Genomic DNA, 25,043 nt, shown 5'->3' on the forward strand with positions numbered 1-25,043 from the left:
TTGCTAAGTATACTCCAGGATATTCTGATTGCTTCCATGGCTGTGCGATGACCAGTACATTTCTCAACATATGGTGGTCCTGCCCAATAGCCCGCACTTTCTGGGATGGTGTCTTCCACATGTTATCTACTCTGCTACAAAAAACACTGGCGCCAACCCCAGACATAGCCTTACTTAATCTCCGACCCCCTTCAATCTCTAAATCTCAGTTTAAGCTCCTTTTGCAGGTCACTACCTCTGCAAAGCAAATTATAGCCAAGTCTTGGAAAACTTCTTCACTTAAGATTCCAGCAGTTCGGAATAAAGTGACACAGGCTATGATACACGCCAAAGTGGAAGCCACCATTACAGACAATATCCCCAAATTTTTGTCGATCTGGTCTCCTTGGGTAGACCACTTCCTCCCCCAAGGTTTTGATGAATCATTGCTTCTTCCTTAATGCCTCCACTCACAAGCAGTAGCTCCGGTCTAGTCCCACCCCACCTCCCCTACCCTGTCTTGGTTGTCACACACTTTACCCACTTATCTCTCCCCCCTCCTTCTCTTTCTCCACTTCATTCTTCTACTTCCTTCTCTTTTCTACCACTCCTTTAGCTACTATACTACATTAGCTATGTACGTTCAGTTGCTCTAAGGCCTTGGGCCTCGTATCTTTTTATTTACCTCATTTTCTGAAATGCTCATCGCTACCTTCTGTATGTACTCCATTTCTGTACAATAAAATGTTTGAACAAAAATTGGCTGAGAGCAGGTTTAGTGTTAGATATTGACTAAGCTTCCACTTTAATGAACCTGAAAGGTGTCAAGCATTTAAACCAAATTTGTAGGATCATAACCGATTAATCAAACCCCCTTTGCATGGGGGGGGAGGAAGACATGCACATGAAACCATGCGATATCAGACAACCCATCTGTTGCTATGGTCAGCTACCGTACACTGCAACTCATTGTTCTCTCTCCTATGGCTTGGTGACATATACAAATGACTCTAATCTTACTGTGATGTGTCCTAAAGAAAGAAAGAAAAAAAAAAAAAAAAAGTAAAACATCTACCCCTAATATCCATCTTACTGTGAACATTTCATCTCGACCAACAACAACAGATGAATGTTCTGTTTGGCAGTTATATGCAACAGATTGCTCCACCTGCTACACAGAGGATACAGCAGAGAGTGAGGCCAATGCAACAAATGATCCTTTACAGTGGAAAAAAAGCAGCAGCTGGTACAAGAATTAAATGGTAAAAAGCAGAGGAGTCAAGGCAGATGCTTGCAGCAAAATCAAAAATATAAAAGAAAAAAAATTCAAGGGTAGAAAGATGCATTTCAAATAATTATCACAACAAATAATATTCAATTATAGATTTGTGGCATGATTAAAAAGGAAAAGGAGTAAACATTTTCACAAGTGATGAGGAATGGTTATGAAAATAAATAGAATTCGAATACATTTTAGATCTGTGCAGAAGAGGGCTATTGATGACACACCATACAAAGCAGAGAATATCAGGCACTATAAAATTCTAGTGCAACAATGTCACCACCCACCATGTATGTAGCAAGAACAAGATATTATTTTTGTGTCCCTATACATGGCAAATTTCTTGAACAATTCTGTCAAAATGTGTCCATATTTTACATCTACATACCAACAAAACAGCAACTGCCTCTAAGTTCAGAATGCTCATCTCTTCCCTCTCACTGCATCAAAAGTAGTGTCATAGCAATGCGTTTTTAGATAAAGGCCCTAAATCACACCATTGAGTTTTGAATTGCAGGCAGGATCACCACGATTTCAAAACTCTGTGCTAAAAAAAATAAATTGGTCTTGAGAACGCCCTGTGGGTGGGGGCGAAACACGTCGACGCACTTCCGGTCCGCCGTCAATACGATCTACGTCACTTCTGGTGAGTGGAACGCATGCTGAGGGGTGCGTTCCAAGCGGCCATCTTTGAGGTGGAATACATGGTCATCCTCTGCAAAACCGCAAGTCTGTGAGGTTCTTGCTACTACTGTGGATATGAGGATATGTATGAGCCATTGAGGCTAATAAACAAATGCTTTTACCTATCCTTGAGCATGTGAGTGGCCTGGTATTACTTTTACTGTATTGAAAGCTACTGGCAGTATTACACTATGGTATTTCTTTTTCTTGCACTGTTGGGGAGCTCTTGAAGGAGTTGGGAGGAGAGCATCATATCAGTCAAGGTGGATAAAGAGTTCTGGAGAATTTAGAGGGGGCATAGGATCCCTAAAATCCTAAAAGGCGCAATACTCCCCAACATCTGGTGAGTGCGGTTGATGTTGATTTGTCACTGGTGGAAGCACAATTTCTTTGGGAGAAGATTTATCTGTTGTATTTATTATACACCTTTGGGAAGAAGGACTTTCATTTATTTATATATTTATGACACTTATTTATGAACACTTTAGATATTGTTTAATGTCAATTTATGGTAAAGAGGTTTGTGTTTTGCGCTGTTTATGTATTTTTCTTTATTAACCTCCCTAGCGGTATGATTATTTCAGATTTTTGGTGCTGAAAGCGGTACCATTATTTTGCATGGAAATATGTAGTTTTTTTATTGTAGGCTGTAATATTTAGGAATAACTCACTGAAATCTATAACAAGAGTCTAGTAAACATTCCGGGTAGGATAAAATTTGAAACACAAAATCATAAAATTATAATTTAATAAATAATCATAAAAAATAATAATAATATTACATTTAATTCAATAATATAATCAAACCAAAAACACTGAAATCTGAAATATAGCGCCAAGTTCGCACATCGCTGAACAAAGTCGCAAAATCGTTTTCAGTGTCTGATGACGAATTTCCCCACGAATCATTATCACTCAATTCTGCAAGTAGTTCTGATTTACTATCGCTGTTCTCTAGCTGATCTAAACCCGCTTTTGACCTAAAGGGACACTTTTTGGACGCCATGGACTTTTCTAAGTTTCCAGGCAGAAAGAACATTCAAAATGCAGACAGGGGACAGGACAAAGCAGTAGGGACAAAATGTATGTGAAATGGGTTGAAACAGCAATGTTTTACTATGTAAAATCGTTTTGAAAAAAATGAGTTTTTTTACATTTTCAAATTTCCCGCCGCCAGCGGCGGCGCCCGTACGTCACAGGGACCGGAACACAGGATGTCGGCATCAGGCGGAGGAGATGGCCGGGGACGCTGCAGGGGACACATCGCGGGAGCGAAGGACAAGGTAAGCTCTGCAGGGAATCCCTATGCAGCGCCGCATGGTAAGCCTGAGTGTAGCTCGGGGTTACCGCTTTTGGTACTGACATTTTACCCCGAGCTACACTCGGGAATACCGATAGGGAGGTTAACTGGTGTTTTATACTGTTGCACAGCAGCATACCGTTACCTTAATTTTATTTAGATCCTTTTTTTGTGCGCTGGGGTTTGTGATTTATTTAAAAAAAATGTGGTGTGGTTCTGCCAGGACGGTCATGCGTTTAATCGTGCTGCAATCACAGCAATCCGCATTGCTGGAAGCGTATTGCCCAAAAGATGTGCAGGAGCTTTTTTTGAGTGACACTTCGCATGACGCAGTTTGCTGTAATCATGCGACAATCGTGGCAGAACCACATTGCTTTTTTTTTTTTTTTAGGCGCCATTAAAATGAATGGCACCTGAACACACTGTTGTGGGATTTGTTATTTTAGCAAAGTGTTTTGGAATCATGCACAGAATCTCGGCTATTCTGCCCACGATTCAAAATACCATAGTGTGAAATGGGGCCTACGGAATTTGAGGGTAGACATTAATAAAAGGAGCAAACCCACTCCTCTTAGCACCTTACAATCATGGGGCACCGACTGTCAAATTGGGTTCATTCACCATGCTGGAAGTGACGCTTTGATAAAGTACTGGTCTTTTCTTATATAGCACCGCTGTACAATGCCTACAAGTGTACATTGGTACGCATGTCATTGCAAATAAGGAACGGCTTCAGAATCTCATTCCAGAAACCCAAAAAATGATATCCACAAGGCCACAGGTAGATTTTTTTTGTCTGACCTGTAATCAGTACTTGTTGCTATTCTGGGCATTGTATCCAGACATCAAAACACCAAGGTGAAAGACACGGAACACAGATATTGTAAAGAGCGATTTCAGGCAAAAAGTGAAGCCATGTTCTCCACCAAACACCACTCTAGATGAAGATGGAGGTAGAGGGGCCCTGCAGACATCTACTGTACAGGCAGGAGACAGAGGACTTAAGGTGCAAGATAAAAACAATCCACGGAGGCTGCTGCTGCCAAATTTCGGAAAGCACCTCAAAGAGTCACTGAGAATGTACTTCCATGGTGCCACGTAATCTCCCTTCTGTGCTTCCAGGAACCCGAATAATGTTCACATTTCTGAGGCAGATATAAATCTGATTGGCAATTCTGTAAATATATTTTACACCAGGCTTTGTATATATAGAAGGAAAAAAAGGAGCCTGCAGTGGGTGCTTGTAAGGATAGCTCCTGTGTATCAGCAGCAAGGATTCCCAGATTTCCAGAATAGAGATGAAAGGAAATAAAAATAGACTATGTGCACTATAGGGAAGGAAGGAAAGGGAAGGAAGGAAAGGGAAGGAAAGGGACACACTTTAAAGTTTAATTTTCAGTTTTACCTTTAGAGTACCTTTAAAAGATTTGCCTCCCAAAACATATTTTTGTTTCGGTTAGATCCAGTGGGTTACATAATCTGTGTTCTACAATGATGCAAAGTCACGAGCACTTAGAATAGATGCGTTTCACATGTTTGTGAAGACGGGACATTAAAGGGACTTGTAGGGTCCCTTTTCTCAAGCAAATGGTTTGTGTGATGGGCGCAGTGGAGGAAAGAAGGCACACCGAGGAAGATATGGACACTCTGACCTCCATGCCGGTCTCCATGACAGATTCATGTAACTGTCTCTGACAGGTGCAACCATCAACAATTTTGTTGTGGCTACTCAACGGAATTCTAAAGGGTGCCTATCACTCCCTTTATGAATCTTCCCTTCCCCCTTGTCTATGGCTGTACTACTCTGCAAAAAAAAAAAAAAAAAAAAAAAAAAAAAAAAAAAACACCACACACATGGGAATATTTCCAACATCAACTCAGAGCGTAAATTTTAGTTTTGGATGGACTTACCCAAATAAGAATGCACATGTGGAAAAATATGAACAGTGTACATATTCAAAACAGTGGAAAAAATGGAGCTTACCGTCATACAGAATGTCTGCATGTTCCAATCCAAAAATGACAAAACATCCTACATATCCAACCAGATCAGACCAACTCCGAATCCTAGCGTGTGAAGGGACCTCAGATGCCCTCAAAATGTTAACACAGGCTTTAAAATCCACATAAAGGTGCTGTTTCTTCTAAAATTCATGAATTACAACAATTGGAGAAAACGCTTGTACAGTAGAACTTTAGATTTGTAAAGTAGAAGACCGTGAATAGATGACAAACTCCACTTAGGGGAAATAAAAAGGATCTTCTGTGAAAACCTATGGAAAAAAAAAAAAACAAAACAATTATCATAGAGGTCTGGAAACAGGTAAAATGTGCAGCTGACCCCTAAGGATAGCCAGGAGGCTTAAAATGCACACATACGCACGCACACAAATTTGGGAATACATTGCCTGAAAATTCATATGGCTCAGCAATTGGGTTCCCAATGAACACAGAAATACTAGTAATAAAGTGATTTTAAAGCCGAACTGCAGCCAAAACAGCGAAATACACAGCAGATATACAGATATGGAAGCAACATCTGCCAAAGAATTTGTATTGCTGTCCATTCAGTTAGGCAACAGACAACCCTACCACGCAGCACAGCCTGGTGACCTGACCTTTCCTTACTGCATCTAGACAACACAAAGGTCACCTCCTTTGCCACCAGCCATTCATTGGATGTTAACAGAGCAGCAAGAGAGTAACAAGGTCATTTCTGCTCTCTTCTCCTGTTAGCTCCTGTGCATGCAAGACCTGGAAGGACCCAAATACTGCCCCCTTTCTGTCCCAGTTTAAGTAATGGTGTACAGGAGAATATACTTTTTTTGTTTTTTAAATACATAACTGCATTCATTAAAATGTTGAAAGGATAACTGTCCCATCATCAAAAAAAAGAAGTATCTCCAAACTAATAGAATCCCTGGTTGTCACCAGTGTCACTGGAACTAGTGGCCCCATTTGAAGATTTCCCCTCTATCATTTTTCTGGGGACAACAAAAATTAGGGTTTTTTTTTCACTTTCGATGAGAACAGTAAACATGAAAAATAGAGAAGGTGAATCTCACTAACTGGGGTACAGACAGCAATAAAAACCTAATCCCTCTCCAATCTATCCAAATTTGGAAAAAAAAAAAAGGTTCCGCATTTAGTTATATTTTAAATATCTTTCAGAAGTTCAGCTTTAACCCAAGTTCATAGAAATCTAGATGCCAAAGCCAAAATGGAACAGCATCGTTAGGCATTAGACAGCCCTGGCCAAAATGTTTTGAGAATGACACAACTATTAATTTTTCACTAAGTCTGCTGCTTCAGTGTTTTTGTCAGATGTTACTATGGTATACTGAAGTATAATTACAAGCATTTCATAAGTGTTAAAGGCTTTTATTGACAAATGCATTAGGTTTACGCAAAGAATCACAATTTGCAGAGGTGTTGAAAAAGAAGGGTCAACACACTGCAATCACCCTGGAATGCTGTCAGTCAATGTCTGGGCCACATCCTGACTAATGGCAGCCCATGCTTGAATAATCAATGCTCGGAGTTTGTCAGAATTTGTGGGGGTTTTTTGTTCACTTGCCTTTTGAGGATTGACCACAAATTCACAATGGGATTAAGGTCTGGGAAGTTTCCTGGCCATGGACCCAAAATTAAGATGTTTTGTTCCCCAAGCACCTTCGCTATCATTTTTGCTTTATGGCAAGGTGCTCCATCATGGTGGAAAAGGCATTGTTCGTCACCAAACTGTTCTTGGATGGTTGGGAGAGTCGCTCTCGGAGGATGTTTTTGTACCGTTCTTTATTTATGGCGGTGTTAGGCAAAATTGTGAGTGAGCCCGCTCCCTTGGCTGAGAAACAACCCCACACATGAATGGTCTCAGGATGCTTTACTGTTGGCACAACACAGGACTGATGGTAACTCTGACCTTTACTTCTCCGGACAAGGTCTTTTTTTTTTTACTGGATGCCCCAAACAATGGGAAAGGGGATTCCATCAAAGAAAATGACTTTACCCCAGTCCTCAGCAGTCCAACCCCTGTACCTTTTGCAGAATATCAGTCTGTCCCTGATGTCCTTCCTGGAGAAAAGTGGCTTCTTTGCTGCCCTTCTTGACACCAGGCCATGCTCCAAAAATCTTCCCCTCACTGTACTTGCAGATGCACTCACACCCAACTGCTGCTATTCCTGAGCAAGTTCTGCACTGGTGGTGCCCCGATCCTGCAGCTGAATCAACCTTAGGACACGGTCCTGGCTCTTGCTGGACTTCCTTGGGCACCCTGAAGCCTTCTTCACAACAATTGAACCTCTCTCCTTGAAGTTCTTGATGATTCGATAAATGGCTGATTTAGCCACAAAATCTTAGTGCAACAATGTCCTTGCCTGTGAATCCCTTTTTGTGCAAAGCAATGACGACTGCGTGTTTCCTTGCAGTTAAATTAACAGTTTTCATTCTCAAAACTTTGACTAAAGTGCCGTGTTTGCACCAGCAGGGGCACGGTATGGTTCATTTAACAACTTGACAACCGGGCTATAGCCAAATGACGGCTACAGCACGGTTGTCCAGCTCTGGTAGGGCATCATAAGACGTCATTTCAGAACGCGCACACCACAATCTCTGTGATCGCGGTTTCCTATGGACACAGCTGATCACATGATGTGGTAAAAGGTCAATCACAGCAGTCTTTTACCATCTATTCAGCTATGTCCAATGACACAGCAGATCACCGGGTAAATGCAGTTGGCGGCTGCACTTTCCTCACAAGTGAGGAAAGTACTGCTGAGAACCAACGATTGTCAGAAAAGAGATTGGCACTGATGATCAGTGCTACCCACCAGTGCCACCCATCTGTCCCCACCAGTGCCACCCATCTGTCCCCACCAGTGCCACCCATCTGTCCCCACCAGTGTCGCCAGTCAGTACAGCCTCATCAATGCACACCAATGGGCAAAAAGTACCCGTTTGCAAAATTTTATAGAAACAAAAGAAACTTTTTTTTTTTTTTTTATTTATAGCGCAAAAAATAAAACACCCAGTGACGAATAAATACCACCAAGGAAAGCTCTATTTGTGTGGAAAATAAAAAAATTTCATATGGGTACAATGTTGCATGACCACACAATTGTCAAATTGCGACAGCGCTGAAAGCTGAAAATTGGCCTGGGCACAAAGGGGGTATAAGTGTCCAGTAGGCAAGTGGTAAAGCATGCTGGTGTGCACTGCATAGGGGCAGTGTGAAGCTTTATTATGTGTGGTGTACTTTTTTTTGTATTTTTTGAAATGTCACAAAATGACATTTTATTCCAAGTTATGAATGGCAGCACATTGTGACGAGCTGCGGTGTACTGACATGCAGTGATCTGTAAAAATGCAGACATGCTGCATTTTTTTTTTTGTTTTCTTTATTACACAACACATACCATTGCACATGTATGGTGTGAACAATACACAGAGAATGGTTTCTATGCGCCCTTGCACTAAACTTGACAGAAAAAAAAAAAAAAATTAGACATACATACATACATATATATACACATACACACATACATACACACACGCACACACACACTAATAACAATAAATCAACTGTTAGAAAAAAAAATGTATAATAATAATAATAATAATAAATCTTCTCCCTGCAAGGTAATATCCTCATGTGCAAGTCTACGATGTATACTAGCACACTATGAAAGACTTAGAAGGAATCCCTCCACCAGCACGCACCAACACCCCCAGCATTCCCTCATTGATTGAGCCACTGGATATGACACAAGACCACAACGTGGCTTACATAGTAAAAACACACAAGACATAATGATCTGTTACGGTTTAATATGTATAGCACAGATCAATTACAAATTCTCCACAAACCTTTATCCTGTGAAGGTCTGTAGATGACAGGACAAAGTTCAACGAGATTAGATAAGACAAAGTAGTCATAAACTAAATAATGTATGTTGGGATGGCAGGAACAGACATGTACGTGGGCACTGTACTGCACTGACTAAAGCTCTGGGGGGGGGGGGGGGGGTCATTTGGTTTGTGGAACATAAAGTTAGCACACAAAGTAAAGTCATGTTCAGAATAATCAATAGCTTGTACACAGTAACTTATAATGAAAGCTCTTGGAAATTGGCTGCAGTAAATGAATGCAGATACTAGTGCAAGGCTGGCCATACACTATACAATTTTCTTGAGAAACTTGCCTTAGATTTACCAAAAACCATATAATATGAGGTCAAACCTAAACAACACTTTCAATTGTAACCAATTAGGTAGGCCCTTGCACTATATAGTTGAAGGTAAATCTAAAGGAAATTGGGCAGAAAATTGTATAGTGTATGGCCAGCCAAAGTGACTTGCAAAGCTGGTTCAAGTTATGCTAGCATTAGTTACAGTAAAGTTATGCAGAACAACAATTTTTCATGGTGATGGATTATATTTTCTTATATGCAATATTTTGCATGCTTTTAAAACCCCACTCTGGGGATGAAATGAACTGTAAACCCGCTCCCTCCCTTTAACCCATCCTGATTACGTTTTATTTCTTTATTTTTACCTGGTGAAGTTGGATATACTCACCCAAGTCCTATATCCTTCACCACCCCATATTTCAAGGTGCAGGAAACCAGCATTGCAAATCTGCCTGAGATCTTTCATCAAAGCAGAAGTCTTCAAACTTCCATTTCCTACAAGATTTTACCCAGAGATCTGTCGATGAATGAACTACAAATACCGACCGTGTTTGCAGCTGATGACTTGTAGTTCTTAAACTACCAGGGTGCTAGTGCGCGTGCAAAGTAGTTGATCTTCCGGTCATTGTGTAAACTACCTGCCCTTATGGAGGTAAGAGTAGACAGCTAAACTGACAGTCTGCAGCAGCCCTACATAGCACCCATGATCTGCTGATCAGGATTGCAATGCTTTCGAAGCTCCTACAAAAAAAAAAAATAAGTAAAATACACATTTTTTTACCTACAAAAAAAAAAAAAGTGCTTTTATTATTATTATTTTTGTTTTAGAAAGGTGAACTTATCCTTTCAAGACAGTTGCCCCTGGACTATGTGTCCACATTAAAAGCTCTCCCCTTACTGCCTGATCTGGGGACAATTGGAAAATACTGGCTGTCCCCTTGCTTTCTCTTTCTCTGTAATCACCATTACAAAATAGAAATAGGTGAACCTCCCCAACAGGAACAGAGACAGCAATAAAAAACTTGCCAGATGATCAAACCCCTCCCAACTCTATATAAAACAAAATTACCTAAATATAAACTTTTACAAGTCTATGGAGATTAAAAGCTACTGACTGAAAGATTTTTATGTTGTAGCAGACCCCGCCCCATACAAATATCAGATCATTTTATGTGGTGCAAATATGGTAAATTACGTTAAAAAAAACAAAAAAAAACACACATCATATTAGAAGGTGAGTATTACACTACACAAGAACAACCCAGATTCCCTATTATGGGCAACTCCATGACCATTAGACACTAGGGAAGTAAGTAACAGGAAATGCAGGAAACCATTCTTCCTGAGTAAATGTACAGAGATTTTCTACTCATTACAGACCTATTATGTGGCAGCTATTGAAATGAATCAAGTTAATGGCAGATGAAACATACTTTAAAATAGGTTTAAAGTGAAACAATGCCTATATCTCTTGCAGTGAAACAAAAAGGCACAAAAACATATGATGCATTCTGTCATTAGCATTAACACAGCCATGATTTTCTGACACTCCTGTAACAGTTGTATTACCTGCTGAGCCTTCCTGCAGATCGCTTTTTTTTTTTTTTTTAACCGCTTGCCTACCAGGCCAAATCTGAAATTTCTCTTCTAAAAATTCTAACTTTTTTTGCTAGATTATTATAATTATGCAAACACAATTTTTATATATATTAATAAAACACATTTTTTGCATAATTATAATAATCTACCAACAAAAAAAATGTATAATTTATTAATTTATTTGGATATACTCATCCAAGTCCCAGATCCTTCACATACATAATATATATATATATATACATACATACATATATACACACACACACTTTTTTTTTCCATGTTCTTGTTTTTTTACTTTTTAAGCAGAGGCCCTAGAGAACAAAAATGATGGGTGCTTGTTAAAAAAAAAAAAAAAAAAAAAAAAAAGTAGTGGTAGTTGCGTAACAATTTTTCAAATGCAAATTTTTTGGAAACTAATACATTTTAGTAAAATAAACACAATATAACACCAATTTTTTGAGATAAAATATAAAAGAGGATGTTACACTGAGTAAACAGATGCCAAACGTGTCATGCTTCAAAATTGCGCAGCATTAACAGGTAACCAGTTTACAGTTACACGGGAAGTCTAGTGCAATAATTATCCCTCTCTGATGTTGAAAGTGATACTTCACATATGGTATGATCACCATTTACATATATGTGTGCGGGACCGATACATGCGTTCACCTTTGCGTATAAGCATGGAGGGAAGAAGGGGGCACTTTATTTTTTTTTTGTTACCTTTATTGCGGTCAGAAGGAATGTAACCATCCCTTGTTACAGCAATAGGCAGTGACAGGTACTCTGTGGAGGGCTCTGAGGAAGAGGGTTACCCTTGAAATGCGTCAGCCGGATTTGGCCGCTAGATGGCACCTGACGTCAGGGTTTTTGGCTCGTTGTGGGTTAATGCATCTTGTGACTATCTATATGAGATCTATCACCACTTGTGAGTATAATATTTTATCCATGTTTTAATAAACAGTTATCTGGGATAATGCGCTAGGCCAGTGCACTCTTGTTTTATTCCTTCTGCAGTTGCATCTGGACTCCCCCTGTCTTGTATGACAGCTGCAAGGCTTGGCCCACCCATTGGAGTTTCACACACATCTGAGTTCCACCAAATATTTCTGTTCCTAGCCTTCCACACCCATGCGCAGGAGCTTTTGACATTTGCAATTTATCACCTGGTGTAGGCTGGCGGTATTTTAGAAATGTACAAAATAACAATTAGAAGAACTCTGCACTGGCCAGGAAATGAAAAGTATACAATGTGTCAGTGTGAAAATGTTCTCCTCTGAGCTCAGGAATGAAAATAAATTGCAACATTTCATCAGAGGGAGATCGTGTTGTGAATAAAAGCACATTAGAATAGGCCCGTCATGCTGATGGTCCAATCAGGTCCGCCCGTCAGTTTTTCAGACGAACCCAGTCGGACCATCCATTGAGCTCTATGACGCGCCAGGTGTCAGTGGACATGTGTCTGCTGACACCCGCCGGTATCCGATTTGATCCTGTACACTAATGACAGACTGATGGGAATGGAGGGTTATAACCCCTCTCAGATTTTGTTTTTTGCCATCTGTGTCCCATTGGGGAGATTTCCCTTCACTTCCTGTCCCATAGCCAAAACAGAAAGTGAAAGGAAATCCCTGCAAATTAAGGGAATTCCTTTGGGACCTTCAGGTCACCAGAACTAGCATCCCTATTGGGATTTCCCCTCTACTTCTTTTCTGGGGACAACCCAAAATTTGTGATGGTAAACAGGACAAATAGAGAGTCTGAATCTCACTTACAGGGACACAGACCGCAAACAAAAAAAAAAAAACCTGACGGGTTCTAATCCATATGTCTGAAAAAAAAAAAAAAAAAAAAAACTGTTTTGCCTTTCGTTATGCTTTAATCTACCAATTCATCGAACACTGAATGACAATGATGCTGTCCAAGGGCAAGGACACTGGGGGGGACTGACATCCCCAGTGACACCAATACAGTGATCAGTACTAATAAAAAGCACTGACACTGTACTAATGGCACGAAGGGATTAACATATGGGTTGATCAAAGGGTTAACTGTGTGCGGTTTCACAGTAAGCTGTGTGTGCACGCTTTCAACTGTAAGCACACTGCTTTGTATGGCTCTGCTATGCAGAGCCATACAAAGCAGTGTGCTGGAGCAGATAGAGGAGAGAACTGTTAGAACTGGTTAGATACAGTTCTCTCCCCCCGTCGATAATCACCAGGTGCTGGCGAGTAATCACCAGCCGGGACCCGGTGATTGACAGTCGAGGCCGTGAATAGCAACGAGGGTAGGGCTCGCGTGTGCCCCCCTACCCGGAAAACACACACGCACGATTTGACGCATCCCTGTAGCAGTATTCCTGCTATACGGCGGTGGTAAAGCAGTTAAAAGCCTTTACAGGTTACCACTTACACAGGGGGTCTGGTGCTAGAACTGCCCTTGATCTGACATTCATAGTGATATCTCACATGTGTGAGATGATTGCAAGTGTGTGGGACCGATGCATAGATGTGTGAGCACCTAAAAAAAAAAAAGGTTTCACTTTTATTGCTATTACAGGGAATATAAATATCCCCTATGATAGCAAAAGGCAGTGACAGGTACTCTTTACTGAAAGATCTGGGGTATCAGACCCCAGATCTCTCCTTACCTGCACAGCATCGGATCACACAAAGATATGGGGGGATCCAAAATGTGACCCTACACTTTAAACCTGTTGCAATTTGTATCTAGTGTTACATGTCTGAAGACTACAATCAAAAGGTTCATGAGAAGCAACCCTGTGTGACAAGGAAAGAGCAAACATAAAATACGACACAATACATCTGATCTCAAATCAATATAGTTTTCATTATGTGTAGATTCACAGGCAGATTTTATGCAAATGCACTACAATGCATCCAGAAAGTAGTCACATTTTTTTCCTCAACATTCTACAAACAATACCCCATAATGACAACATCAAAGAAGTTTGTTTTGAAATATTTGCAATTTATTAATAATAAAAAACAAAACCCACAACACACATGTACATAAGTATTCACAGCCTTTGCCATGACACTCAAAATTAAGCTCAGGTGCATCCTGTTCCCACTGACAAAGGATGGCTAAGGGCCAACTCTGTGAATGTCCTGGAGTGGCCCAGCCAGAGCCCAGACTTGAACCCGATTGAACATCTCTGGAGAGATCTGAAAATGGATGTGAACCAACGCTCCCCATCCAACCTGATGGAACTTGAGAGGTATTGCAAAGAAGAATGGGAGAAATTTCCCAAAAATAGTTGTACCAAGCTTGTAGCATCATACTCAAAATGACTTGTGGCTGTAATTGGTGCTAAAGGGGCTTCAACAATGTATTGAGCAAAGGCTGTGAATACTTATGTATGTGTTTTTTTCCGTTTTTTTATTATTAATAAATTGCAAAGATTTCAAAACGAACTTCTTTCACGTTGTCATTATGGGGTATTGTTTGTAGAATGTTGAGGAAAAAAATGAATTTAATCCATTTTGGAATGCTGTAACATAACAAAATGTGGCAAAAGTTAAGAGCTGTGAATACTTTCTGGATGCACTGGAAATACTCATACAATTTCACATGTGCCACTGCCAAGCTGTGAAACCCACGTGCAATCATATTATTCTAATCACTTTTCTTTAGGCTATTGTACTTTATGTTCAAATGAACACAGCATAGGGGACACTCTCTCACATACCGCCCCTGGTGCTGTTTTTATATAAAAAAAGAAAAAGAAAAAAAATCACTAAACTTCAGCTTTAAAGCTGAACACAAGGCAAACCACTATATATATATATATATATATATATATATATATATATATATATATATATATATATATATAATTTTTCTTTTTTATAGGAGAGCTGCTCTGCCAGAAGGTTTTGAATTTCTGTCCATCCAGTCCAGAGATTTAAGATGTAAATACATTTTGAATTTCGTCCTGCTAAAGCCTCCAATATTCAAGCACCATCTGGCTTGACAAAAGTAGATTTAAAAATAGACTGAGCCGGGTGGAAAATAATAGTCTACGCAGAGAATGCATACTATCAAGGGCAGTTACTGTTCTGAGTATTCAGATAGCCTTCAGTGCCATGGCTGCCTGAATACAATAGCTGGCAAAGGGGATTCTAGCTGTGTATGGCTAGTTTTACACCACTCTTCCACAAAACACAGACCTCCTGCCTGGCAGTAGGGGGGGGGGGGCACATAGAGCCAGTGGTTTGACAAGTGTTGTGACGATACATGTGATTTCGTGCATATTGCTACAATGCATAAGGCTAGGTTCACATCCGTGCGGGTGGTGCCACTGCAGATCCACATGAAAATCCACCCGCACAGAGGAATGTGGACCCGTGGGCGGGTGCCATTACTTCTAATGGCACGCCGCCCACATTAGAAAATGCAACCGTACTGGGAACCGAGGTTCCCCTGCAGGCTGCGTTTTCAGGAGAAGTGCAGGGTCTTCTTCCCTGCGTGTCCCAGGGCACAGTAGTCCACTCAAATGAATGGGCTCTCATGCCCGTGCAAAACACGGCCCGCACATATGTGAACCAGTGCCAAGTCCTCATGCACACTGGACATTTTTACAGCTGCTGTTTTTGGCTTTTGACATTTTTTTCTACAGCTAGTAACCCCCCAGCATGTTATCCTATGTGTCCATGCACATATACACTGTAATCAACGTTTTTTAGCTGGAAAAAAAACCCAGGACTAGTGGGTTTCTAGATGAGTTTTTTAGCTGTAAAAACATGGCAACACATGGTAAATCGCGGTAAACTTGCATTTTTGGACTTTTTTTGACCAAAAAAAAAACAAAAACCTTTTTTGGTAAAAAAAAATATGCAAACAAGTGAAAAAATGCGGCAAAATGCCGCTAAACGCTAATACAAAAATGCAAAAAAAAGCTCACGTTTTTAATGTGACGTTACACAGCTAACATTACCAGCACTATTAAAACGCCCCTTGTGTATGGAGCCTAAGTGTGAATGGGCCCTTAAAGTAATCAAAAAAAAAAAAAAAAAAAAAAAAAAAAAGATTTTACCTTTTTAGTTGTTTTGAATAGCGTGGAGAGGGATTAGAATACTTATTAGGTTTTTAATGCTGTCTGTGCCCCCATTACGGAGATTCACCCCCTCTATTTCTTCTGTTTACCGTTATTATCAAAAGTAAAAGTCACAGGTTGCCCCGAATACTAATACTTACCTGAGCCAGATTGTGATCCAGCTGTGCACAAGTCTCGACTCTCCCTCGCCTCGTTAGCTGAGACACAGCAGTAAGAGCAATCGGCTCCTACTGCTGTCAATTACAGCCGAACAGGAGGGAGCAAAGGGAGGAGGGCGCTCTGCGTGTCTTATTGACATACAGGACCGGCTCAGGAGTGAGCACACATGAGTGACCCCCAGAGCCAGCAGCGTGCTCTGGGGGCACGCGGCGGGGGGGGGGGGGGGTTAGGAGTGCTTCCTGAAGAGGAGTACTGGGGATGCTCTGCACAACAGCATTACACAGAGCACGCAAAGTATGACATGTTATTTTAATTAAAAAAAAACAAAAAACAAAACACCACAAAGCTTTACAACCGCTCTACAGTTTGTGTTACAGTATGAAATTCAATCTCTTTTTTTTAATAGTAAATCCTTGTATCGCTCTAGAACCGCCACCCCATACAGAACATCAGTTGTATTGCTTAGAAACCACACAAATCCCCATTCAAGGTTAGCACCAGACACATTACACACTTGCAATTCTCAAGCCAAGGGAATGCAGCATTCTCTGCTCTGCAGTGTTCACTATAGGTACAAAGCTCGTGGTGATAACAGCTTCTATGACACAACCGGAATCGAAGGCCCATGATAGGAACAGCCTCAAGATCCATCTGGCTATCTGACAATAATGACATCTTCAAGTACAATGTAGTGTTTGTCAATGAAATCCTAGGGGACAATTTAAAGTATAGAAAGTACATTCTGCAGCCGGTGTCAGGAGCAAGCCTACATTCACATCAGCTGCGAGAAGCAAACCCCGGACTAAGTCCTGTTCTCTACAGCTGCAGCTTGACTACCGTTTCCTGTGCAGCCTTTTCTGCTGAGCAATGCATTGCAACAGAGCAGATCTGCAGGCCACACTGAAAGTTAGAGTTAAAAATGAGAAGAGGAAGAACTGTCTCCCTGATGTAGGAGTGTTACAAGTCATAGGGCTCATTTACAGCACTGGAATTCAATATCCTTTTCCCTTCCCAGACACATGCTCCAACCATGAGCCTAAAGCAAGTGTCCTACACAAAAGGATCCTCCAAAGATCCAGCTAAAAACAAGGTTACACCCATCATGATATCAATGTCATGAGACAAGAAGAGAAAATAGTCAAAGTAACCAGACAATATAAAACATGCAGATGGATTTTATGTCTAGTCAATGTGAGGATGGGCGACAGCTATGACGGTAGTAGTAGATAAAAAACCCTGTGAACAACCAGCAGCACTTTATGCAGCATTATATACCTAAATAGTATTGACACCGATTTACATACGTAGCACTGCCATCAAGTATTTAACAAAATGAGTGACAGATCTGAGGCTGTCAAAACAACAGCATGTCTGCATCGGAAATGACTAGATTCCAGCTGAAGGCGTAGGTGTATAGAGACCAGAGGTGTAAGAAGTAGGAACAGTCGATTGTCCAAAAGGTATAAGAGGAAAGGAAAAGAAAAAAAAAAAAAGAAAAAAAAAAAAAAAAAAAAAAAGAAGGGGGAGGATGTCATCATCTGATGATGGTCATAGAACACACATTTATGTCAAAGCAATGACAATACAAGCACTGCTTGGGATCATTAAAGAGGGATCAATGTAAATATACCTATTCCAAACCCATGATCCCTGTGGAAGTGGAGAATCACTGTGGTAGCTACCACTACTACAGCGATCATCTCTGTCTTTTGGATCCAGGGAATGCCTGGCAGCATAGAAACCACAGGGCGAGGAGGAGGAGGGGAAAAAAGAAAAAAAATGCTGGCTTGGCAAGAGACAATTGTATTCATTTAAATCAAAACAAGACATTCTCTGAATGGAAGATGTGGAGATTGTACTGTCAACACCCCACCTTCTCACATCATCAGAAAACACTTTGTATTCATTAAAGAGTATCTCCACTTTTGTTCAGAAAAGAAAAAAAAAAAACAACATTCTGCTCTGAGTGATCCATGTACATTTTGCAAATGTTTTAACAAAAGGCTGCTGAAGATTCCCACCTTTTGTTATTCTGAAGAAGTAGCCATTTGTCTGTGTCCATGTGCAAAGTGAATCTAATGAGAGTGGATTCATAATGATCAATCAGCACCTTCAGGGCTCTAATGAGGAAAGTGACAGGGTCTGCATCCCTTCAGACCTATTTCCTATTGGGAATATCTCACCAAAAAAAAATGAAATTTTTGATGTAGGGAATACCCAAAATCTAACCTTTATCTTAGCACAGACTTCTGGAAAAATCAGTGAGCCAATCACACAAGCAGGAAATGAGGTTCTGGGGGCCTCCCATATACCATCTGTGTACAGAACACCTCCAGGTTGCCATATTGCATTTACAGTGCTGCAGATTGAAAGGGAAAAGTAATTTTTAATAACATTCAATTACAATAAGAATTGTATACCCTTTTTTTTTTTTGCTACTTCCCCCCCCCCCCCACTAACAGTGGAGTTAGCCTTTAAGAAAATGCAAAGGATTCTCCAAGCAACACTTTCAGGGCAGGGCAGCCGCTTGGCATGGAACTCAAAAGACAGCAAGGATCACTGTAGTAGCAACAGCTACTGCATCAATTCTCCTCTTGCAAAAGGATTGACCAGGTATAGAATCCATGTGCTTATACAGGTCCAAGCTGGACCAATGTAACTATGCAAAAAAAAAAAAAAGAAATGCCATAGCTAGAATTCGGCTTCAGAGCTGAACTCCAGTCAAACGGCTAAATACATGTGAACGGGGCTGTCTGACCTGTCCATCCAGTGTCAGGTTTGAGGTCTCATTCTAACCAGTTATGTTGAACTGTGCTGGGCAGCAGTGACCAATGCAGACCCAACAGACGACCATAATAACCTGCATTGTGTCCTATTGTTTCAGTTCACACCAAAGCACTGCCTTGGTGTGTGGAGGGGAAGAGAAAATAAAAATGTAGGACAGGTTGCATTTTGCGCACATGCTGCAGTGCAGAGTTGAATGAAATGTCATGTTGTGACATAAGAATGAAAAACTGTAAAAAAAAAAAAAAAAAAAAAACATGGAATACATTGTAATAAGGCATCATACACAACGTTCACCAGCGGATGGTCTGTATACTGAACAGAATATATGCCCACTGCTCAGAATGGGTCTTGGCACATTCCCATCAAACCACACACCCAGCTGACTGTATTAGAGCTACAGAATCCAGCAACGTCTGTCCACCCCAGCCTGCTGCCTGCATAGTGAATGACGAGTCCTGAGTCGGCTCACTCTGCCTTCTTCTACTATCAGCATGTTTGAAAGTGGAACAATGTGATTATTTTTCAGCCCTACCCAACCCTTTCCCAATAATACTGTATACAGAACTAAGGGGGGAGGGGGGATATCAAGTCCTATGCAACTACTAACAATAGTTTCATGAACACACACCTAAAGCAGAACTAAACCCTCCTATCCTTTCAGCCAGGGAAGCTGCCATCTTGGCCTCGGTTTGATCTGCTGTTGCCATGGTGCATGTGGTCAGTTATGAAACCAGACATTTGATGGTTTGGTTGAGAGCACAACAAATGTGACAGTCAGCATTTTCAGCATGAAGGAACCCATGAAATCCATTGGTATAGTTCTGCTTTAAAGTGTTTGTAAACCTAAAGACATGAAACATGAACAAATCATATCCTTCCAATCTGCGCTCAGAGCTCCCTTCACTGAGCTCTGCAATGTGTAATTTTTAGCTCCCCCCCCCCGTTTTCTGACAGCTCAGACAAGCTTTATAGAGTATGGATTTTGATAAGATGTAGAGAAGAGAAGACTGCAGACAAACAGGTACAACTTATATAGGAGGATTGGTTTCATCTCTGTGTATTACCTGAGGCCAGTCATTTCACTAGGTATATAGAAGGGTGTACAACCACTTTGGATCAATTTCTTCCTCCATGCAGTCCTGTACAGCACATAATACCTGAAGCTGTCCTTCCATCATCTGACCTGCAGCCTCGCTGATCAGATTTTATTTTCTACCTCGTGACCTTCTTATAAATGTGAAATCACACAGACTGGCCCCCTTTCCTCCATGTGGAGCTAACAAACACCTGGCACACACGCATTTACAAAGGTGCAGGGACTCATGGAAAGATGTGCTGGGCCCATGCAGCATTCTGAGTGCAATCCGGGAAGTCACACTACAAATATTATTCAAGGAAAAAAAAAAAATAATATCTTCATCCATTCCTATAAAGATCAAGTCATCAGCAATCATGGACATCGCAGCACTGACATGTCACATACAGACTCGTCCGCCCGGGGGAGCGCCTGCCGCAGCATCCTTCCCGTGGAGGAGCGCCTGCCGCAGCATCCTTCCCGTGGAGGAGCGCCTGCCGCAGCATCCTTCCCGTGGAGGAGCGCCTGCCGCAGCATCCTTCCCGTGGAGGAGCGCCTGCCGCAGCATCCTTCCCGTGGAGGAGCGCCTGCCGCAGCATCCTTCCCGTGGAGGAGCGCCTGCCGCAGCATCCTTCCCGTGGAGGAGCGCCTGCCGCAGCATCCTTCCCGTGGAGGAGCGCCTGCCGCAGCATCCTTCCCGTGGAGGAGCGCCTGCCGCAGCATCCTTCCCGTGGAGGAGCGCCTGCCGCAGCATCCTTCCCGTGGAGGAGCGCCTGCCGCAGCATCCTTCCCGTGGAGGAGCGCCTGCCGCAGCATCCTTCCCGTGGAGGAGCGCCTGCCGCAGCATCCTTCCCGTGGAGGAGCAACTGCCGCAGCATCCTTCCCGTGGAGGAGCGCCTGCCGCAGCATCCTTCCCGTGGAGGAGCGCCTGCCGCAGCATCCTTCCCGTGGAGGAGCGCCTGCCGCAGCATCCTTCCCGTGGAGGAGCGCCTGCCGCAGCATCCTTCCCGTGGAGGAGCGCCTGCCGCAGCATCCTTCCCGTGGAGGAGCGCCTGCCGCAGCATCCTTCCCGTGGAGGAACGCCTGCCGCAGCATCCTTCCCGTGGAGGAACGCCTGCCGCAGCATCCTTCCCGTGGAGGAACGCCTGCCGCAGCATCCTTCCCGTGGAGGAACGCCTGCCGCAGCATCCTTCCCGTGGAGGAACGCCTGCCGCAGCATCCTTCCCGTGGAGGAACGCCTGCCGCAGCATCCTTCCCGTGGAGGAACGCCTGCCGCAGCATCCTTCCCGTGGAGGAACGCCTGCCGCAGCATCCTTCCCGTGGAGGAACGCCTGCCGCAGCATCCTTCCCGTGGAGGAACGCCTGCCGCAGCATCCTTCCCGTGGAGGAACGCCTGCCGCAGCATCCTTCCCGTGGAGGAACGCCTGCCGCAGCATCATTCACATGGAGGAACGCCTGCCGCAGCATCATTCACATGGAGGATGTCTGCCACAGCATCATTCACATGGAGGATGTCTACCAGCTCTGCTCTCTGGGTCACAATGACAGCCATGGCCGGACAGAGGTGTTCCGGAGTAAATGTCCGGTGATTGCCGGCACACAGAGGCCCTGGAACGGAAGCCATGTACGGGGCAATGATTAGCAGATCCCAGCCTCGTCGTCATGTACCTGACAGCTGTCCGTCCGGTGTGTCCGCTCTCCGGGTGGAGGATGGCTCTCAGCAATGGAGAGAACGCCCAGACGTCAGCTGTACGGCCTCCCCTCCGCCGTCCCCGTTACACGGCCAGCAACCATCAGAAGACGCCCCGGAGCCTACGCCCTTTCACCCCCGGATGGAGAAGCAGGGGAAGGAGATGGATTACTGGCACAGGGACACACGATGTCGCCACTTCCGCCCTTATGGTAAAGACACGTACAGCCGCACCCACTTTGTACAAATCTTTATTAACAACATGTACTGTGTACACTGCGGGGATAAGACACCAGGGGGCTGGAGCTCTATTGAAATAGTCGTCTATGTCCCTGGCAGCTTTGTAGATGATTCCAGAGCAGGGAATGAGAGCCAGGAAATGGATGTAGCATAATGTCCCAATAAACAATGTGAGAGTCAAATGAAATCATGGAGCTATTTTAAAAAATGTTTTAATACATCAAAGTGGCGGCATTTTGCAAATATAACAGCTAAGCACTCTCGTGTCAGGCTTTCTAACATGAGAATTAACTGCTTCCATACCGGGCACTTTTACCCCCTTCCTGCCCGGGCCAATTGTCAGGTTTCAGCGTTCTTACCCTTTGGATGACAATTGCGCTGTCATGCAACACTACCCAAACTATACATTTTTATAATTTTCTTCACACAACTAGAGCTTTCTTTTGGTGGTATTTAATCACCACTAAGGTTTTTATTTTTTGTTAAATTAGCAAAAAAAGACAACTTAAAAAAAAACACGTTTTCCTTTGTTTCTGTTATAAAAGTTTGCAAATAAATAATTGTTCTTCATAAATTTAGGCCAAGATGTATTCTGCTACATGTCTTTGGTGGAAATAACCCAAATTAGTATTTATTATTTAGTTTGTAGGAAAGTTATAGAGCTCACAAACTATGGTATAGATCTGAATATTGATCAATCCTGAAGTACTGACAGCCAATCTAATTTCTGGAGGCCCAAGAATGTCAGAACAGTACAGATATCCCCCACATGACCCCTTTCTGCAAAGTAGACAGTCCGACGTACTTCATAAGAGGCATGGCGAGTTTATTGAAGTTGTAATTTTTTTTCTCATAATTTTTTGGAAAATGAAGAAATTAAAAAAAATGTTCACAATTTTTTTTTTCACATACTGTCACCAGTGCAGTACAGCGTCATCATATAACTGGCATGGCGGTGATCAGGGACACTGACTGGCGACAGTACAAAAAAAAATAATTTATTTTCAATTTTTTATTAACTACCTGCCGACCGCAGATAGCCGAATGACGGCTTCACTGCGGCCGGCCAGTTCTGAGTGGACGTCATATGACGTCCCCCCAGAACGCGCCTGGGGCGCGCACCCGGCGATCTCCGTGATCGCTGTGTCCTACGGACACAGCTGATCACGTGATGTGGTAAAAGGCCAATCACAGCGGCCTTTTACCACCTGATCAGCGGTGTCCAATGACACGCAGATCAGAGGGAAATGCAAGTGCCGGTTCTCGGCTGCACTTTCCTCACGCTGTCAGATCGTGAGGAAAGTACTGCCGAGAACCGGCAGTTGTCAGAGCGGGGATCGGCACCGATCATCAGGGCACTGATGATCAGTGCCCAGCAGTGACACCCGCAAGTTCCGCCCACCTGTGCCCAGCAGTGCGCCCACTAGCTCCGCCCACCTGTGCCCAGCAGATCACCCACCTGTGCCCAGCAGTGCACCCACCTGTGCCACTCTGCAGTGCCACCTACCTGTGCCCAGAAGTGCCACCTACATGTGCCCAGCAGTGCCACCCACCTGTGCCCACCAGTGCCACCCACCTGTGCCCACCCACCAGTGCTGCCCACCAGTGCCACCCACCAGTGCAGCCCAGCAGTGCTGCCAGTCAGTGCCACCAGTCAGTGTCCAGGGGTTGTGCCAGTCAGTGCCGCCAGTCAGTGCCCAGCAGTGATGCCAGTCAGTGCCGTCTATCAGTACCCATCATCAGTGCCGCCTATCAGTGCTGCATATTAGTGCCGCCTATCCGTGACACCTCATTAGTGCTGTCTATCAGTGCCGCCTATCCGTGCCACCTCATTAGTACTGCCTATCAGTGCCCTTTAGTGCTGCCTATCAGTGCCCATCAGTGCCGCCTATCAGTGCCCATCAGTGAATGAGAAAAAATGCCTGTTTGAAAAATTTTATAATAGAAACAAAGAAACTTTTTTTTTTCAAATTTTTTGCACTTTTTTATTTATAGCGCAAAAAGTAAAGCGTCCAGCGGCGATTAAATAGCACCAAAAGAAAGCTCTATTTGTGAGAAAAAAATTATCAAAATGTCATATGGGTAAAATGTTGCATGACCGCGCAATTGTCAATCAAAGTGCGGCAGCGCTGAAAGCTGAAAATTGGCCTGGTAAATAAGGGGGTATAAGTGCCTGGTAGGCAAGTGGTTAAGATTTGTTTTCATATTTCACTATGACCAAGGTAGTATAATGTTACCATAGTAACATTGTACTACTTTGGGGAAGTGATCAGTGGTTTTTTGTTTTTTTTTTACACAATTTGATTGATTATAGCAAAGAATTTATTTGCTAAAAGCAAGTATTTAACTGAATGACATCGATTCATTCAGGGTTTTTTTGTTATGATTAGCTATGATTGACCACGGCTAATCACATGACACAGATGGGCTGTGATTGGCCCAGCTTGTGTATGTGATCGCTGTGACCCTTCACAGCTAGACACACTTGTATACAATGGATGGCATGAAAGGAAGCCATCCATTGTGTACAACTGTCATGTGACTTGCTGTGATTGGTCACAGCAGGTCACATGGTACTGGCAACGGGGCCAGTACACAGATCTGTCATCGGCCGTGTCCAAGGTACACGGCCGGTGACAGATCTTGCCCCAGCACGGCCCTGCGGGCATGCGCAATGCACATTCCGGGAAGGACACCATATGGTGTCCTCCTGGAGGGACGAAGTGTTAGCCCGGCCGCCATATGGCCATAAGCGGGGCGGCAACTGGTTAAAGAAGGCCTCTACCCTCATCACAAGAATTGAACCCTGAGGCCACGACCATAAACATCATTAACCCCTTCCCGCCTAAGGGTAAAACAAATCTTAACGCCTAAGCACAATTTTGCAACTTTGATGTGTGTTAGCAAAGCTGTACATACCATCACCACTACTTTGTGTATCCTGGTGGATTAGACCTTGTTTTTTTCAGGACACATTGAG

At 42.9% G+C, this 25,043-nt stretch overlaps 1 protein-coding gene across 11 annotated transcripts in view; it reads right to left on the bottom strand.

The window, feature by feature from the left end:
- Window positions 1-21,988, bottom strand: part of LOC149441721 (epsin-1-like) — a 119,604-nt gene extending 97,616 nt beyond the window's left edge. For 4 of the 11 annotated variants that reach the window (XM_089656971.1, XM_089656968.1, XM_089656970.1 and 1 more), the window contains exons 1-2: window positions 21,802-21,988; window positions 5,230-5,518 (exon numbers count right to left, since the gene is read on the bottom strand). The gene's annotated coding sequence lies outside the window, so the exon portion shown is untranslated. The remainder of the gene's footprint in view (window positions 1-5,229; window positions 5,519-21,801) is intronic. The other 7 variants (XM_089656976.1, XM_089656973.1, XM_089656972.1 and 4 more) reach the window with 3 other exon arrangements.
- Window positions 21,989-25,043: the final 3,055 nt, after the last annotated feature.

The sequence above is a fragment of the Staurois parvus genome, unplaced genomic scaffold, assembly GCF_062004578.1.
Source record: "Staurois parvus isolate SC_StPar_1 unplaced genomic scaffold, SC_StPar_1.0 ptg000953l, whole genome shotgun sequence".
NCBI classification, from domain to species: Eukaryota; Metazoa; Chordata; class Amphibia; order Anura; family Ranidae; genus Staurois; species Staurois parvus.